General features: G+C 36.8%; 1 protein-coding gene across 1 annotated transcript in view; it reads right to left on the reverse strand.

The window, feature by feature from the left end:
- Positions 1-19013, reverse strand: part of side-II (sidestep II) — a 71445-nt gene that overhangs the window by 46645 nt on the left and 5787 nt on the right. The window lies entirely within an intron of this gene.

Genomic DNA, 19013 nt, shown 5'->3' on the forward strand with positions numbered 1-19013 from the left:
GAGCTTGGTATTAAATTAGCAGCTTCTTTGAGCTTTGAACTTTGTCGCATCATTCGAGTTAAGTGAAATTTCGCTGGTAAAACTCTTTACTGGTTTTGATTTTCATTAAAACTTATTCAATATTGTTATTTGTTTATTAAGTATAATACAATAATAATCATTAAATTAGCTGAAATTGTTTAAAAATGAGAATATTTCTGTAGCTATAGAATTTTCGACAAAGTTCTACCAGCGACATGAAAATTTGTGAAATAGCTGGTGAACATCGAATGAAGCACCATGTCAGCATACCAGGCAAACCAGAATGTGAACTGAAGTTTGAATTTTACGCGAAAATTGGGCTTAGAGAGAAAATATTCCAAGAAAAGGAGTTCCAAACTTAAAGCATCTCCTGTAAGCTGATTGCAATCAACGTAACTCTATTATGCAGTGACTATAAATGAATATCTAAAAAACAGAAGTGTCAACAATAAATGCTTGTGTTGTAATTTCAGTGGTCTCAGGAGTAGTAAATCGATCTCCAGAGCAGTTTGGGGCAAAATTTAAAGAGGCGGATGCAGCGTTGAAGGATCTTGAAGAATTAAAACTTTTGAAAATCGATACTTTAACAGTTCCCGAAGTAACGACGAAATCTTCAGAAATTGTAAATGCAGTATCAAAGGATACTGAAGCTTTGAAACCTATAGATAATCAAACTACAATTGAATATTCTTTTGATCCAATAGCAAAAGCTTTAGAATAAGAGCGACCCACATGCAGCTCCAATGCAACATGAAGAACTCAAACTTACGGAAACCCATATTATCGCCAACAGTATGAAATCGTATCAATTTTTGAATTGTAGCGAAACTTATAATATTATTGTAATAATTTCTTATAGTTCAGCTGTTAAGTTCGTTGTTGACAGTTTTCAACAGATAACATGTGCATTCTTTGGTTTCCATTATGTGCACTCATTTGCGACCTCTATCTCCGTGAGAGTCAGCAGCAAAAGATAATTCTTCACGAATCCCAGGAAAAAATATATCTATCTCGAATAAAAGTCAAAATGGAGAAACGCGCGTATCGTTTCGGCAATTACGAGGGTATAAATGAACACGGTTTCAATTAAGGGCACAATATATTGCAGAGCTTCTGCTGCTTTATGGCCGTACGAAAACGTTCCCTAGAAATATATATTCGACTGTTTCATTCTTCTCCTGCACCGTCTAGGTTTACGCAACCACAATTTATTATTTAACTGTTCCCCGTAGTAATTTAATTATTAAATTGTATACTGCATTCAGTTTAATTGAACTCCACTTTAATTGGGTATTTGACCCAGTTGTTATAAACACAGTTATCATAAACCCAATTGTCACAAACCCCATTTCACAGCCACTTAGGAAATTATCGAATAACTCCTCACTGTATTTTTTTTTGCCATTATTTTTGACACTTTCCTAATATTTATTGCACAATTTTGTTATAAGCTTTGTTTAGCCTTTAAATGGGAGCAGTGATGTAGCACGACACTTTTTTAAAACAACATAAATATTATTCGAAACTAACGATCCAGGCACAATCCCCTAGACTTTGGGCCAATTATCAAATAATGTAAATCAGGCAACGGCAATATTAGTAATTTCATTCCGTAAACAAGGTTGTACACGGATTAACTGAAAATATGTGCCCTCGTACCCGAACGTAGATATTAATTCGAAGGAAGGAACGTGTGAAATTGAGTTTTAAATATGTAACAGGATTAGAGAAAATTTAAAGGCCTTCCGGAGTTAGAGGAGGTCGATGTAGAACTAGAAATAGGATCATACAATAAGCAACATAATACAACACAATTAATCATTGGTGCCTTACACCAGTTCACTGGTATTTGTCCAGATTGCTCGATTCTGTCCCGTGAAAGACACTTTTTATGTTATTTTGATAGTCCAAAATTTGATCATAAAAAAATGATTACTAGTTTTCTACTTGAATCCTAAAGGCGAAAAAGGAGTATGGCGAGTGTACGATGAGCCTTTGATCGATACAGCTAGAGCAGGATATTGTGGATCTTGTAGACCCGCCTTATGTGCTAACCTCGAATGATAAGAAAGAGAAACCGTGCTGTGCCACGGGAAAATTCTATAGCAGCACCACCGAACAAATTTTTATAATAGGAACCTCATTGTCTAAACGCGCAAATACTTTTTTGACAACGCTACTGTTATTACAATTATATTAACGAGTATATGTTAGAAGTAGCACTATTTCTCAGTGGAGCTTCTATCCTAAGAGAAGGAAAATTTATCTTTAATTAACAAAATTTTATCAAATCCAGTTTTGTCTCCAACCGAGCACTAATTAATTAAACATACAATATGTACTTATCTTAATTAGAATAATTCGCAATGTAATACTCTCAATCCTCTATACAAACTGTCAACGCCGATGAATTTCCAACCTTAATTATACATCAACCATAAACAGTATAATGAATTCAGGTGGTGCTAATTTTAATCAAATTGCTAACAATGCTGATAAAGCCCTCATAAAGTATTGTAATAATGTTGTTCATTCCCCATTCAAAGTGGTCCGGTTAATATTTAATTCGAGTTAAATTTAAACAAACAAAATATGTATAATAGATACGCTCATTTCCCTCAAGTGATTAAAAATCATTCACTGTTAACAACGGTTTTACATTGTTTTCACGATAAATAATGATAATCGAATAAACAATTGATAATGAACAAAATTCAAATTATTTAATTAAAATTAATGACAGAAATTTTTAATGCTAATCAGAATGTTTATTTATGGAGGCTTTTAAAACAATAATTCTTTTATCAGTCTCTATGCAACATTCTCTTTCACATATCAAGAAACAGTTTGAAATTCATTATTCATGCACACTTCGTTGACTAAGTTGGCACTAAACTCCCTTCGAAAACAAAATCTAAGCGGCCAACCAGAAGGGTAATCTACATAAAACGTATAAGGCTCTAAAAAGGGTCTTCGAGAAGTGAACAGGCAGAACAGCCCTGCTCAAATAACTGTCTCGTAAACTCAACAGTAATGAGTTTCACGTTCACAGGTGTTCGCGTGTTCTCGTATTTTACTTTTTCCCGACCATAATAGCTGTGTAGCCGAGGTAATTGTATAGCAAAGTTGTTTTTGTAACACAGCTATGGAGGAATCATCCAAGTTTTAGCGGTTTAAGGGGATGTATTAGTGTAGGGGTGTCTGCTTCGGAGAGTTTTATAATAATATAATTCGAGGATCCAGAAGAAAAGTTTATAAGTGGAATTTTTAAAATTTCGTTCGTTCCCAAAAATCACAAGTCTGCCCATTCGATGGAGCTTATCTGCAGTTTTTTTGACGGGACCTCAAAGAATTTAAAAGACTTTCCTAGCCGAAAGTGTAAAAACAAAATTTCTTTTTTATGTCCCTATTGCCTCCCATTGTCCCCCCTCTCACTATCTGGCGAGACTCTCTTTCTTTTCGTTTCTTAACTCGGATGGAGAAGTGGTGCTGGCACTTTCTTGGGACATAGAAGGAGCATTCGATATTCAGTGACCGACAACATTTGCTATGCCCTTATGGCCCGGAGCACCCCGCCCAAGTTGGTGGGATGGGCCAAATAGGCGCCTCGCGATCGCAAAGGCACGGCATCTTTAGGAAACCACTAGAGGAAAGAGCTGACAGAATTGGCGGCTACATGCATGTAACCATAATTATTACTGAAGAGCCAGCCATTCTAAAAAGAAAATCCGAGCGAAGCGGTTCTAACATCAATTTACAGTTTGCTCATTGTGCATTCCCAGGTTTTTTTCCCGCGAAGTTAAGACGATTTGTGTAGGAGCGTTTCATACAGAACTATATACTTCTTTCGCTGTTGATTTTTGCAATGAACCGGGTGTTCGGTAGTAAAAACGTTTAGTTGCGGCCCGCCTCATACGTTGAGTCTATTTACTTCATTACCGATAAACTTCTTGGTTAAGCTAAAAGCTTTGAAGTAAAAGTTATTGGACGTTGAAAGACACGAGTGGATTCAAAATTTTTCACTATTACGAGTGTGAAAAATCTCGATGAAGTTGAAACTTCCAAAAACAATACTACATCAAGTTAAGGTCGACAAGATGGCGAGAAGGGGATCTTTAACTTCTTAACTGAAACTCAATGTTTATTTTGACCGAGGCTGAACATTGTTCGCTGAAAAGTAAATGTTGTTCAATCTGCAATAGAATACTCAAATGTCATTTAATTTTCCGAAAATTATTTAGCTTGAATCCTTTGACATTACGAGCAGTACCACATAATAACGTGGTTTTAGATTCTCATTATGTCCATAACATCGTCCATTATATTTTACAATCGGGCCGGTAATGTTGTGGTTTGCTGCAGTTTTAGAGCTTTGACAATGACACGTCCGCCCAACGTGCCTAAACTATGAAATTGTGCCAGACAGGATTGTTTGCTATTAAACCAGATATCAGTTTGAAAGTTTGGGGTACTTCCGCACGTTTAGCGTTTTGTTTCCAACAAACCGTACCAATTAGAGTTACATACTTCACCTTTCCATCCGTTATAACTGATGAAAAATTCCTAGCACTTTATCGTATGCAGCAATTTCGCCTAAAATTCTAATTTAAAGTTTCCAGTCAAAACTGGCGCTATATTTTCCAGCCGCAACAATAATTCCAGACGAAAGTTTTACGCCCAACAATTTTGGTGCAAACTCCCCTTTATAATAAAGCTATCGGACGCAAGTTTACCATGATGTATTAAGCGTTCGTAATAGGGTGCGAAATTTCCCTAATATATTATATTGGGGCCTAATATTTTGACAGATTATTAAAAATGTTGGAGATTTATTAATTAAGGAACCCGATCCGCTTTCGAGATAATCCGCAAGACGCACTGAGTAGCCACTTTTTCGGGCTAGGGTCAGAGCTAGAGAATAAGTTCAAAAGCTTCCTTTACATGAAAATTTGAGGTATTGCCGTCTTTCTATTCCTGGAAGAGTCTCATTTCGTCTAGTTTTTTCGCTGCGCTGTCGTGGCACTCGAACAACCGACCTCCAAATGATATCCCTAAACTGGACCACATTACAAAATTTTTAGCTTTAATTGCCCAGTCTAATACAAATTCCATGTGTACAACTAAAAGAAACACCTGCACTGTGCCAACACCGAGTTTTTGCGACCTGACAGGCAACTGAACTAACCGCGCAATATATTTGAATTGTTAACTTCGTTGAAGTCAGACGTGTTTGCTAGAACTCCGGAAAAATCTCATTAAATTTGCCGTTTTAAGCGGTTTCTCAATGCGGAAACGTGACGAGGTTACATAAAGACAGTCCGGCGAACAAATTGAAAACTTATATAATATCGGACAGTCCACCAGTGGAGTTCCACTAAGAACATCGGCTGAAAACTGAGCAAAATGACCGCTGGAAGTACACTGAGAAAATAGCGAAGGGGGCCAGAGGACGAGTTATTTGAATATCGTCAATGGGCTTGACTCCAAAGAGCCGGCGATAGTCTATCAAAACTGAGATGGATCGACATCCACAGGACGACTGAAGGCCATCCGGGGAGATCTGGACACTGGCGGATACAGACTTGATCTTGAAGAAATACAAGGTCAAAATCCAAGATCTCCCCGAAATCGAGAAGCGTTGTCAAGAAACTGCGCGCACAAGAGACTGCTGGGGCCCCTCGAAGAGAAGCGGTCGAGTAATCCAATTTACGGCGGGACAGTTTTGACCCACTGGAACTTTATTTTCGGTGTTGTGTGAGGTCAAATACACTAGAGTTATTGATATGGATTCTATTAATATATGAACTAATTGGGGAAATTTATCACTGGAGTTCATTAAACATGGAAAAGGATTCGATCCTCTGAAAGGTCGGTATTTCGCTAATAAAAGGCTCTCAAATATAAATTCTAAATTCACCCCTATCCTTATGGGCACAATGTCCCAAATTCCCGGCCGCCACCGAATCTCAAAATCACTTAACCTCAATATGTTAGGAAATATATAGCTAACGGTTTAAACCCCGTGTGTATAGCAATTTATTAGCACGTATACCGGTCTAAGCTTACTTCATATTTTATTCAAATAACCACTAAGGCGGTATAAGGTGAGGTTCGCCGACTGTCTGCGGTAAATTGCTATGGTCTGCATGGGTCTTAAATTGTTACTTTTCGTTTTATGGTGCCCTCATTGATCGCTCCTTCAATATTTACGAGCAACCTATAAGGTCTTTTGTGAGTAATATTGGGCATCGAAGACCTCAAATATGTATGGATATTTGCGTTTCTTGCGTATTTTTCTTTTGGATACAGGCTGGGGGGAAGAATGTTTTGTTGTAGTATTTCAGCTAAAAATAAAACGTGGATACCGGGTATTTCCCTCCAAGTCAATGAGATTTAATTGGGTTCACTACCCTTTCCAATCCAATTGATTGCCTTTCTTTTAAAGCAATCTGAACGATTTTCTCTATAAAAGCTTTCCTGCAAAAAGCTCAAAAAATTGAAATAAGAAACCCTAGTTTCGGGTTACGAATTAGCCAGAGTGCAACGAGCCTTTTAGTATAAAAACCAATGTTCATGAGGAAAATATTGCTGAGCATAAAAGTTCACTACGCCATTAGCCTTCAGAGAGTGCTTGTCTTGCATTATATCAGTTTAGAAAATCGATTCTAAGCCATTACTTGGATAAGGTGCGAAACTAGTCTTCTTATTTTAGCTTTCGCTATATGGAATATTCTGGGAATATGTGATTCATAAGCTATTAGAAGTTGAAATTGCACTTGTAAAGTTCAGATTTGTATTGACGGAAGGATAAAAGTTGTTTTCTATTGTAGTGAAATATCTTAATATTCTCATATCAAATAAGTGTCTGCATTTATAGCTTCCACTATTTTTGAAATTTCAGTTTAACAGCTATTGCCTGATAGTGCACTAGCGGGAGTGACTGTGACTCCCTTAAGTCCCCTCTCAGGTAGAGTTGGACTAGAGCCGGCAGTTGCAATGGTCTGATCCGGAATGGGGTTATGTCTATGGGTAGGTGTCCGGTCAGACGTGGCCCCAGGACTCTATGTCATACCATCTGTTTAGTCTCATAATACAGAAAAAATTATCAGCTTCCTGAGAGGGACACGGACGTTCATTTCAATAAAAATTGTTGTACTGGAATGCATGTGGTGTATATCACATTGCGGTAGACCTGCCCAGTTGCCTCCTACTTAAACGCCAACGAAAAGTCTTCGGACACGGATTACTACTGGAAATAATGCATTTGAAAGCCAACGCTACAAGATAGAGTTAATAAGTTTTATACAGGGTTAAGGTTCTGCGCACACATAACTTTTAACTTTGCAGAAATATACGGTCGATAAACTAATTAGGATTAGGCAAAACAAGAAGACAGCCCCAGTGCAACACAAAATTAAAGTGCATTCAACCACCGAATTAAGCTCAACTTTTACGACACCCAATTAAACATAAACCTCGCACGAGGAGATTAAAACCCATATGCTCTCAGGCAACTTTAACACCTTTTGTACCTCTAAAAACGGAGGCACAACTAAACACGTTGAAACTCAAAATGAGCCTTTTGTTTCACCGAACGGCGGCTCCGGTAACCTCAGGTCCGGAAACACAAATGTGTTTGTGTATCTCTAATGAATTACTTGCCGGGGCGATTCTATTATTCCACACTCGATCTAATTAAGGGACTGTGTTTGCTGTTGTGTAAGCTCGTGATGTGTGGGTCATGGAGGGCCTACAGCAAAGGAGATCCCCCAAAACGGAAGCGAATGTTGAATAGTTCCTGATGGATACAGGACATGGGACGGATTGGATTGGCCGTTAATGGCGGTTAATTATGGCTCTGCTGTTGGGGTGTCAGCAATTTATAGCGTTGCTAATGACTTACTAACCAGTGCTAACTTCGCGGACGGACATGCATCTGTGGAAATGCACTTGCAATTTCGGTTAATATTACTCACTTTTAATATGCTCTCCAGAGATTGACGAAGATGAACTGTGTCAAGTACATGCACCTATTCATATATGCGCAAGTTTATGGTCTTGGTTGCAGGATCATTAGTTTCAGTACCTTGATATAATAATGTGTCCTCAATGCTATACACAAACTTCTGAAAGTTCGCTTTTTGAGTGTTAAAATAAATTTTAATTTTTTACTAAACATCACTTACTTAACACCGATTCCGTTCTCTTCTTTGCGCAAAATTGCATTACAACTAATTGACCCAAAACCCTTAGGTAAGCGAAGCCATTATCGCTTCTAAAGTGCCTATTTGCCAAGAAGGGTTGAAAGTTATCCCTGGCGATTAAACCTAATATGTGATTCTTGTTCAAAAATTGACCTTGCGGAGCCACAATTTAGGTGTAAAATGGCGTAACGTAACGTTAGGCAACAATTTTATCTCAGCGAGGTCTAAAGGAGTACAGCAAAGTAAAAAACTTCATTAATTGTCTCCCTTTTTGTGAGACCGGTTTTTTGAATATTCCCACGTAAAATCTTGCTGTGTTTGTTTAGTCATCGATCGTAGAAGAATGTATTGCATCTCTAATTTTCGAGGGATTCAAAAGGGCCTAGAAAGAGGAGGCCGCGCCCGTAATCTGTTAATAACATTTCGATATGTGCAGAACAGGAATTGTGATCTACATCTTAAAACCATCAGATATGAAAAAAGGTTGACTTTGCGGCGGTTCCGGGGAGATCCAGAGTGAAGAGAGGGTTCAGTCGATCGGTACCTCGAGAGATGCCAACCTGACACTATGTGAACAAACAAAATCGTATTATGCCAAGTCCATATGTCTGGAAGCAGATGCTCTATGAAAAAGGGAGTGCCCCTAACCAGAATTTGAAATATAAGTTCTAGTACATGGACTGTCGTTTTTCACGGCAGCTCGTGGAAAAGTTGCATTTCCAGATTCCGGAATCTAGCCTTGACATGCATTTTCAAATACCGAAATGCCGGAACTGATTAAGCGTGCGGATACAGCGAAAGCAACCTGAAACCCTTTCAGTAAAGACTTTCGGCTGAAAGGGCCTTCAGTGTCTTTATGCCCTAATGTATAAAAAGAGGGTTTATAGAAATTTCAGGAAAACCTGTGTTGAAAACCCTAAATATACGTGTTTGGAAAATTAATAGACTTTCCTTCATGATGGCTGTATTTATTGATTTGATCTCATAGGATCACGAGAAAGAAACCACCAAATTGGCTATCTACGTGATTTCTAAGAAGAACTATAATAAATTAATCTCCGAAACTCTCTTGAGGTTATGTTTCATCAATTTATCAGCATATTAGTGAGGAGATTAAAAATAACTCTCTGAATAGAGCAAACGTTGACCTTGTTAACATAGAGATGAAGGAGAGATGTCAATGTTGCAGAACTGCTGCCAGACATATAGTATATATATCACGCACTAGAGGAACATTATGAAAAACTGAAGCAATCTCCTGGAGTTGAAAACGAAGGTTTCATATCAGAGGTGAGACTTCCTGAGTCATTTCCACAAAAATCTTCGTTCAAAGTAGCAAACATCTTTTATTCTCAGTTTCGTATGTCTGTGACTTCTTTATTAGGTTCTCCATTATTTTCATAACTAAAAATGGAATAAATCCCAGTAGCAACATAAAGCAGAAGCAGCGTTGATTTTATGTTATTCTCTGCAATCTTCAGATTAGAAGTAGACTTTATGGACAAAACAACACTGAAATGGATAAAATTGTGCCGCGAGAAACGCATTTCCATAACTTTAATGTGAACTTTTACGAACTTGGTATCTCGCTTCGACATTTTATTGACTCATTCGCCTTCAAATCTTGTGTTTAGCCCAATATATAGTATTTTTATATCAAAAATATTCCTTCTTGCTGGTAAACTTAAAACACTTTACTGCTTGCTGAAGTATATCATAAAATACTTCTAGGCGACATTCGTTCAGGAATATGAAATTTGTACCTCCATTAATGCATTGAAAAATTCAATAATCTCACCTGCAAACACCGAAGAGAAATCAACCTAATTTTCTTAGATAACGCGGAAGATTTACTCACTGACCTGCAAGAATACAAAGGCCTTAACGTAGGTAGCTTGACCAATTTAGTATTCCATCCTAGTTGCTGCAGGAAACCCCATTGCCAATTTACTTAAATTACAAGGCAAGATATTCCCGGAATTGTTAGACACACCAAAACAAGGAATATAATTTGGCTCCCCTATTACGTTGCACAGTCTATAAAATGAAGGGTGTGTAAACTGTCTCTAGCGACCTGATAAGTGCCTTTTGAAGGGTTAAAGAAGACCAGTAAGTAGGGGAAGGAAATTTGATGTTGTTGATATCTGTATACGAGTTTGATAAGGCATGATACACTTCAAGCTCAAAGTGGGGGGTGAATTAGGTGCCTGTGAATTGTTGATTTTTTTTGTCACCGATACTTTTCTGTTGTTTTTCTCGTGGATCTAGCAGGTCTGATGAAATCCTGCCACTGGCAGGGAAAAGCGTAAACACCGATGAGGCAAGAGAAAAAAGCAATTTCTCCGAACGCAATTTCAAATTCGACGCTGGAAAATTAGAAAATATATAATCTCGACGTCAATAGTGCAGCTCGACACCAAGCCAAGTCAAGTCAAATTGCATTACAGCCTTTCGGAAATAGTCTTTGGTTGCAGGGCGGTTCAATTTTCACACACTTGTAATCCCGCTCAGAAAACGCTATTCTGTGCTTCTAGCGAGTTGTCGCTTTCGAGATGGAGCATATATTTAGTTGATGCGGGAATAAAATGAGCAATCAGGCGAACTTTAATTTGATGTTTTTAAAATGACGGTGGAAACAGAAATTTTGTTATTTTCATAAAACGTGAGAAAAGAGCTTGTTCAACTCAACAATGCTGCGCTGTTAGTAATAAAAGACAAATGGTGCGACTGCTTGCACAGATCAGGCGAGGTGAAGATAAGGCATGGGAAAGTAGCCACATATTAACTCGATCATTTTTAGCATATAATTTATTTACAAATGATGTGTGCTAAAAATAAATAAGGCATCAAGATTATTTTCCAAAACGGTATTTTGAAAGCGAAATGGCTGGAGAAGTTACAGTTTTCATAGCTGCTCAAATTATATTCTAAAATCATTTCCAGGATTGAACACTGCAGCCCAAAGATATTTGTTTTTTGACGTTTTTTTTTTTCGTATCTGAAGTGGATATTATTATGATTATTATGATGAGTCATTGAGCGAAGCGAACTGCGACGCTGCTAGACGATGATTGAGGTACCATCGGATGGGCCGATATATTTATACTGTGTGTGCGCGGTCTCTTGCACACGAATTAGTGTATCGCGATGGCCTCCCCGGTTAGTTGAGAGTAGTTCGTTAGAATATTAATTAGCGCGCTGATGCGTACAGTATAAATAGGACGGACGATCTAGTTGTCGCTTCAGTTATCATAGAGACGTACGCGAGATAATTTCGTCTATTGCCTCATGGCCTTTGAAACATTATAGCGACATAATTAAATGCTTAGTGGATTTTTTCGCCAGGAAATTTAATTTTAGTTTTAAATTGACATCATACATTTGTCCCTTAAAGGTGTAATTTCGTAACTGTATACCAACATTTCAGCGGCATTCTAATAATTGCTCATTAATATCAAACGAACGTTTTTCCTTTCCGTTAATCAAACGGCAACTGCACATTTGCAAAATTTATACGAGTAAAACGAGTTGAAAATATCATATTCGTCGGTTAAATTGCAAAGGAAATGGAAACGTTTTTCAAAGCGGCTCATCTAAAATTTAATTACACAGTGTTGTGGATTTTAATTAATCACATTGCGTATAATCAATAATATAGGGCGTCTTTTATTTGTTACATCAAATTATTGTTGTATAAACATCACTCTAACAAATTTGATTTTTTTTTTAATTTGTATCTCTTGATTGGCCTGAAAATGTATATTTTGTTATTAAACTTCAAACGATAAGTTTCTAGCGTGCTTTCTGACAAGTAGTCTTCGATAAATAGTTGTTGCTCTAAGTAAAGATACGTGAATGTTAGTTTTTCATTACTGCAGGTTTAAACAAGGTTTCTGTGTAAGTTCCTTAATGAAATTCCAGAAGAGCAGTCTTATTCCTGTACCGTTAGTTATGAATTATTGCATTACAGTACTCTCAAGATGAGCAAAGTTTTGAGGGTCTGCTATGTGAATTGTGTACTGAAAACCTGTTCAATTCCGAAAAAGATTAATTTGCTCTATTGATTACTGAGTACTTTCGTTTATGTTTTAACACATGTATCTACTGCGAAAGATTATTGTTGCATGTTATATTACATAACACTATCGAGGTAGCTGATCTCGATATAAAATATTGATCGAAATTTTCAAGAAAACTCTGGGACCTTTTATTGGTCGTTCAATAAAAAAAATGTTTACGGTCCGAAATTATTACAATCGTAGAAATGTGTAGAATTTATTTTTTAATTAAGAGCAAAAACGAAAAATAACTCGAACTTTGAAATTTCTGATTACGAAAGTATTTATGATGTTGGCATGCCTCCATTTTTTCCAGGACCAGCTGGAGTGATCTGGCTCTCAGCCAATTTTGCATCTTCCTATTACAGTATTTGCTACTGATATTAAATTGTTTGTTTTTTGTGCATTAATGATCAGTACTATGTTATCTGCATGTCCTACCACAAAAGTATTCTTCGATATTACGTATTTATGAATTTGATTGTATTGCAGATTCGAGAATAGCCCCAGGTATCATGTGATATAACTGTTGTCGAAATCAAATTTTATTAAATGTGTTTCGTAAGTCCTTCATAATAAGTATGCATTACCTCAGTTCTCTTCATTAACTTTTAACGATTCTTTCCTCTATTGTACTTACGACATCAATTGTGCATCTTCCTTTCCTGCAACCAAATTGCATTTCCTGCAAGGGATTGCGGTTTTTAATTTAATCTTCAAGTCTTGTTTTAATTATATGTTCCAAGAGTTTTACTGTTGCATGAATGATACTGGGGGCCTGTGTGAGCCAAGTTCATGTAGTGGTTTTCCAGGTTTGCCTATCAGAGATAATTGAGAGAGAACTAATCTAGAGGCGGTGGAACATCGGATTCTGGAGTGAATAATTCAGAACTTGGAATATCTTTTCTCGATTACTTGTAACTGTACAAAGAGTTACTTCTTTTGAGATTGAGTCTGGAGCTTTTTTCTTTTCAGTTGCCTGTTGCTACGTGGAGTTCAGCCGCTGTGAATTCGCTATATCGAATTAGAAAAATGTTAGCAGACACGACTTTCTGTCTTCTTGTAAATGAACAGTTCGTTATTGCTCTTTCCTGTCCTATTGCAACTTAGAAACAATTTATTTGCTTTAGATATTCATGTACCATGTTGTACCCTCCTTTCTATATGTCCTTTTCCAGATAGTTCATCCAGATGTCTGGTCTTTATCCTATTGTAGGATCTCCTTGCCTCTGTGCACTTTTTCCTTTGTTTCCTGATTGTATCGTTCCACAGAACATTTTTGGATCCTGATTCTTGTTCATTTTAAAGCAATTTCTGCCTGGCTTGTTTCCGCTTCTTAAGTTCTTTTATACAAGTCCTTAATGAAAAATGAACTTATTTTTCTTCAGATTCATCTTAACCGCCTCCACAAATTTGCTCTCCCCCTTCTTTAATTTTAAGCTGAATGTGGCCTGTGGTACTTTTTTTTGGTTCCTTACTGATTCCCATTTCCCCATTTCCTCCACGTTTATATTCTCCTGAAGCTACATCTAAGTTCGATATGTTCTAATTCTCTACAGTCCTCATAATATCAATTTAATCTGCTAGAATGTACTTCCTCATGTTTCCAAATCCAAAATCTCATTGCAAATTCGCCGAAACAAAAGTACGCTCTTGACTAACCTCATCATCTCACATTAAGGCTAATGAGATTGGACGTTATGAGAATCCTAAAAATCTCCGGCAAACCTTTACTGTCTCGTAATTCCGCTTGCTAAGCAATTTCCACGAAGCAGCAATATTTCTCTGCTTCACTTCTCTTAAAACGTTTTAAGCTTACCACTAAATGAATCTAATATTATAAATTTGAGGGGATTTTTCGAATTTGAAGTTGAAAGGTAACCTGAACAGAGAAAAGTTTGCCAACTCGTCCTTGGCGTGGCGTAAATGAAAATTCGAGACGGTTTTGTCTGAAGTTTGGATTAAGTCTGAAATAAAAGTTGACGTTTAAGCAGCTGGATTTTCTCAGGAATTCTACCGATGTTTTCGCAATCCCTCCGGCGATTTTCCGGAGTTCCACCGGATGATTTTGAAAGTTTGTTTAATATTTAAATTTCAGCCCACTGGGAATTTTAAGCGTGTGTAAATTTGCCTTCTTAACAATTCCAGTGTAAATTATTCCATAAATCAAATAAATAAGATATAATTTTAAGCACAACTAAGCTTTAAATTTATTAATTATCGTAGTAATAGATTTTTTAACACAACATCGAATTTTAAGCATATCTTAATACCTCAATAACATTTATACTACAAGAGAATTCCAAACACTGTTATGTCGTGATAGTATTTCATAAAGGGGACATTCCAGCGGGCAGTAATAAACTTGCAACCCCTTATCAGTAGCGCAGAAATTCTAAATTCTGATTTAAATTTATATTACCAAAAAATCCATCCAACACACGATGTTGCAATAAACAGAAGTATCTGGACTAATTAGAACAATATTTCTGTATGCGTACTTGTGATTTTTTTGGCGCAGAAAAGAGGCTCTATCCCAGGAGCAGAAAAAATTTGTTGTTTTTCCCTCATGAAATGCGCTCATAAAGTTCTGAAGCATCCTGCGAAGGGTTTTATGAGATTTATAAATAAAATTTTATGTTATTTTATAGAAGGAAATAAAGGTAAAAATATTATAAAATCGGTCCAGCAAATAGAGCCTATAAAATCGAGGAAAATCCAAGCAATCCTTAATTCTCGTAGATTAATGCTAAGTACTCCTTAGAAAACATGAAAAGGGTCGATCGCCTGGTAATATTCCCCTGTGTTTTATCACCCGAGGTATATCGTTTACTGAAATTAATATCGGAAGTGAATAAATAAAAGTAAAAATATAAATTTACGCCTCGCTCCTCGCAATCGATACGGGAAGATAAATCATTCCCAAGAAGAAAAGTAATATGGCGCATCAGAGCGATATTAATAGAGGAGGAGTAGCGCCTCGCCTTTGTAATGCAAAATATGAAAAGTTCAAACGGATCCAGATTAAAAATATTTAAAGGCTTTTAGGACGAGCATTGTAGGGCGATGCTATTCAGGAACGCATTAATCTCTCTTAGTATTATGAGGATACAGGGCGGTTCCAGTTTAATGTCAGGAGAAAATGTCAAGTCATTTTTAAGGAAGAATTTCTAGGGAAGGCCCTATATTCCTATATCTGGGAACTTGGGAAGTGCTTTGAAAGTCAGATTACTCAGATATTTTGGTGGATATGAGTGAGGAAAAAGTTTGATCGTCATTAATGAATGGATAAGTTTAAGAAAGAAGGTGACAGCCGCTTGTAGCCTCCATTTGCGAAGCAAAAACAAACCTTTGGATAATACCTACGTGATAATAATGGAATCAGAAAGATGTCGATAATCTACATGGTTCTGCAATGTTCGGATTTTTCTCAAGCACTTGTCGGTGTAGCTGAAGACAGGGAACTTCACGCGAGAAAGGTGTCCAAGACACTGTGCCGCTATTACATGAACGTCCCCAGAAGCTCCAATTTAAATATATTTTCAGCATAGCCCGAAACAAACGTCAATATGCAGAAATAGAACGAATTCTATCAAAAGTCAGCATGAAAAACTCATACTGCATTGTCCCGAGACTCCTGCAGAAACCAATAATTTAAATGCAAATTCGCTAAGTTCCATCAATTATCGCCAACGACAATTACACTTTATTTAATCCCTTGATGACGCTTTAAAGCGAACGCCATGATGAATGGTAGAGGTGGAATTACACGATTGTTCTGTGAATTAGGAGGGAATGTGTAATAGACTGAGGCCGCTTATTAAATTTTTTAAATGTAGTGTTTCTCACCCAAGCGGAAAATGGCTCAATCGCGTGTTGTGTAAACGTGCATAACTGAGTTTAAAATATGGCCAGCCGGCAATTTAAAGATGATTAGTTTGTTTCCGAATTAAAGAAATATGAAAATATCTCCTTAGGAGAGTGCTGCAAACTCGTTTCACTCCACGTGTGTGGGGGGAAATATTTTCGAACTCTCCTAAATTACTCTTAAGTCACTGCGGCGCATCCTTCGGTCTAACGCTGTAGGTTCGACGTAAACCATCATCGAAATTGTTTGTCAAATGTTCGTTTTAATTTCTCAGCTTTGCAGGGCAGAAATCATCGATGAAAACCCATCAAACGGCACTCACGCATGCCTAAACCTGCTACATGTCCCTCTAATTCACTTCAACAGTTCCGTAATTCCGCCGGTTCTATTCATCATCAGGTTAGCTTTAAAGCATCATTATTATATCAGAGGGGAGATAAAGTTTAATTGTCGTACTGATAATTGATGGGGCTGCTAAATTTGCATTTAAATAATTGCTTTGTCCTGACATTTTTAGGCACGGATCCGATCAAATCACATGGGTTTTATTGATTGGTATGTTAATTGAAGTCTTTGATGGATTGAGAGGGGTTAAAGCTTAAAGCGGTGAGTTGAGGAATTGAGAGTTGAAAGGTAAATAAGAAAGGCGGGTTTGGCCAGTTTTTTGGGAGATTTTTTATTTTAAACAAACTCTAAGTGCTTTAAATAGGAATTGCACTCAGTATGGGAATGTTGATGTAAAAAAGTTCTACGTATTTTTGTATTCGACTGTCGTCAGAATAATCACGTTTTGACTGCCATGTTAACGCGTTATCTAATTTGGGTAATGATAAAGCTGTAAACGTAATATGTTCTAATATTCTAAGTAGATTGTCGTTATTTGAGACTATCTACTTAGACTATTAGAATTAGACACTTACTGCTTTACCGCTTCCAAAACTGTAGAACGTGTTAATTTGTCAGTTGCGACATGGATAATATGTTGAAAACCGTTGCATATCGATACACAACGTACCACATGAAAAATGTTTGGGACTGCTTGCAAAATGCAATAATTATATGGAAATTTAGTTGACATTTTTTAAACTGAATACGTTCGAAACTGTATAAAATTTTGTATAAATCTCATGACAAAAACCTGTTTATTCGCTTAAAGTTAGGGCTTTCGCCTACGCTCGCGGATCCAATTGTTTTTCTCACGATGAAACTATGGTCTAATTGACAGGTTTTGTAACACATTTTAGTTAATGTTAAACATATCCTGATAAAAAAAGAGTAAATTTCTATTACATCTAATTCTAGAAAATGTAACGAGTTTCACTACATACTGCCGGTGGTGTCAGTGGGTTTAATTAATAAAACATTATTTAGAGCTTGGCTGCGTGCTGAATAATTTACTCTTAATATATCAACATTTAGTGAACAACCATTATTCAATTTAGGCATATTATGGGTCAATTATTCAACGCTTAACAATATGTATAAAAAAATTTCATCTACTAACACAACTGAAAGTACAGTAGGAAGAGGCAAAGATCATAGTACATGCTCTCAGTCAAATTAAATAAATATTTTGTATAGAACTTACGACTAAAATGTATTTAGTCACTTGTATTTGCTGCGCATACACTTAAAACCTTAAACTTAAAAAATTTAATTTGTTTCTAAGGAAAAGTTTAATCGAGGTCTGAAATATCTACTTAGTATAGTACCTAGGAAGTGGATAATTAGTTATAGTTTAACGGTCTAGAAAGTTAAGGTTTAAGGTTAAGGGTTTGAAAAAGGTGACGTCCACTTTATCGTGGTCGTCTAGTCTAGTTGAAAAGTAACACGTTCAAAACGTCGGTAATTTTTCACCCTAAGGAGGAATTTCCGTTTTCTTTTCCCACACGTTCGAACCACCACCATCCAAATGAATCAAATAAAAATGTACATTTAGCCTTAGCCGTTGTAAAAATAGCATAAACACTGCGCAAGATTTCGCGATAACTAGATATGAGTTAGCACCTCAAGATGCAAGCAACATAGTATATGGCCGAAAATTCCTGGTTAGGAGCCCGGGTCAGAATCTTTCATTATTTCGATCTCAAACTGGATTTACGAGAATCCAACCGAAAGTTTGTTTTAAATGAGGCCATGGAGGTTTCGGTACCGGGCTCACTCAAATGTTTAGAGATTTACATTTTAATGTTGTTTCTATTGAGTTGAGGCGAGCTAAGCTTGAAGAGTATATGAGCCAACCATCGGGCTCAAATCCCTTATAAGTTTAATTTGATACCAGCCAAATTTCAGTAAAATAAATTCAACACAATAGACCGATTAAAAACAAAGCGGTTTGCAGTCAAATGCGAATTTTGGACATTAAACAGACGGGTAATTCCAATATAGAACATGTGTTACGGTTTAGCCGAATGTTAGCTAAGAGTTGTTCGCGTGCATGGTAATTGTTAATGCGGACGTTAACATGATGAACAGCACCGATAGATTCTGCATGCAATCCGAAAATGGGGAAAATTATTCAGTGGCGTTACACCACTATCTGTTTCAATTATGGTTTCGTCCCGTATCGTTGTTTGCTCGACGTAAAAAAAATTATTATATTAAACATTTACATAAATTCTAAGGAAATAAGAACGCTCATAAGGTATTTTCGTTTATGTTTCAAGTTCGACAAAAAATACCTAAACTGAAGGCAAAGTTTAAGGAAGTTTTGTAGGAAACTTCGCGCACAACATCGAGTTTCGGAAGTTTTCTTTTCGGAAAACGTCTCGTGGAGAAAAACACTATTTGTTTCAGGAAGGGACTCGGAAGAGAGACACATTTCAGGCCTTTTTCTTCTAAGCCTTGGAATAAATTAGTTAT

Source organism: Euwallacea similis, chromosome 9 (assembly GCF_039881205.1).
Source record: "Euwallacea similis isolate ESF13 chromosome 9, ESF131.1, whole genome shotgun sequence".
In the NCBI taxonomy this organism is placed as follows: domain Eukaryota; kingdom Metazoa; phylum Arthropoda; class Insecta; order Coleoptera; family Curculionidae; genus Euwallacea; species Euwallacea similis.